We start from the raw sequence: 1442 nt of genomic DNA on the forward strand, positions 1-1442 counted from the left end.
AAACTGTGTTTGAGTGTGTTATACTGTGTCGGTTTGTGTCTCCTAAAAGGAAAGCAGCCTAAAACTCGCATCGTCTGACGCCAAACTAGCAACACAGCCAATAGCACAGCCAGCACTGTTGCCAACACGGCAGCAAGCGCGCAAATCCAGCATCCAGCTAGCAATCCAGCAGGAAAAAAAGCATCGTGTGCCGTAACTCAAACGCATACATCTGTTAGATAGATAGTTTCGTTTATTGGCCAGTAACAGGTATATAAGTAGCCATTTTACAATCATTTAAAATGTTACAGACAGATGGCGTAATTTCTAGAGGAAACTTAAAGAGTTAGATACGAACAGTTGAAAAGGGGTGGCACCCAGTTGGACACGGCTCAATTAGACACGAGCCACTCACAGCACTTGAGACTACAAAGCTCCTAAGCACCGATCGCTGTGATTGGTGGTGTCCAATCGAGACGTGGTCAATCGGGATTACCCCGCTCAACACTATAAACATTAAACATCAACCTTACATTTATTGAGAAATTCAATTATTTTATTTTTAATTCAGATTTTTTCATTTTCTTTAGGATTTCTCTAATATCGATGGGGGTGTTAATTTTTAGTTTGTGAAATTTGTCCACCATGTTTTTTCTTTCTTTATGGAATCTATCGCATTCCCATAATACGTGGTTTTCGTTTTCGATGAGACCGCACGAGCACAAGTTGGTGTCGGTAATTTTAAACCTAAATAGACTATCTTTAAGTGAGTTGTGACCACTACGCAATCTATTTATTGTTACGATGTCTCTCCTGCTAAAATCCGAATCGGAAAACCACGTTTTGGATGATTGACAATGAAAGTTCTCATTGTTCTCAAAGAAAGAAGTACCTTTATTCAAGACGAACGCTCTGTGATATAAGAACTCCTCGTTATCTTTAATACACATTGACTTAAATATGCTATAGAGATATCCGAGCGAGGCACCTCAATTTCCATCATAGGGTCCTCAACAGCTACTTTTTTGGCTAGAGAATCAGCCTTTTCATTGCCTAGAATATTTCTATGGGCAGAAATCCACACCAGTTCTACATCCTTATCCTTTAACTTACAATTCACAATCTCCTGATTAATCTCTTGAATCAAATATATATATGAGAGTGATATTTTAATTTACGAATATTCATTAATGCCATAAGGATACTTTTTAAATCAGAGAAAATTGTGATCTGAGTAAATCAGACTTAATTATTAGATTTAAAGCGGTCAGAATTGCAGCTGCTTCTGTTGAGAAGATGGAAGAAACATCGAAAAGCTTGAAATCTGCAATAAAATCATCGTTGGAACTCCAGCTAGCGAAGCCGACAAAAGATTTTCCGTTAGTATTCATTTTGGATCCATCTGTGAAAATTGAGGTACGGTTATTTAACTTATCACCAAATACTTGCCAAAAAGCACAATT

The sequence above is a fragment of the Trachymyrmex cornetzi genome, unplaced genomic scaffold, assembly GCF_001594075.2.
Source record: "Trachymyrmex cornetzi isolate Tcor2-1 unplaced genomic scaffold, Tcor1.1 scaffold18, whole genome shotgun sequence".
Taxonomy (NCBI): Eukaryota; Metazoa; Arthropoda; class Insecta; order Hymenoptera; family Formicidae; genus Trachymyrmex; species Trachymyrmex cornetzi.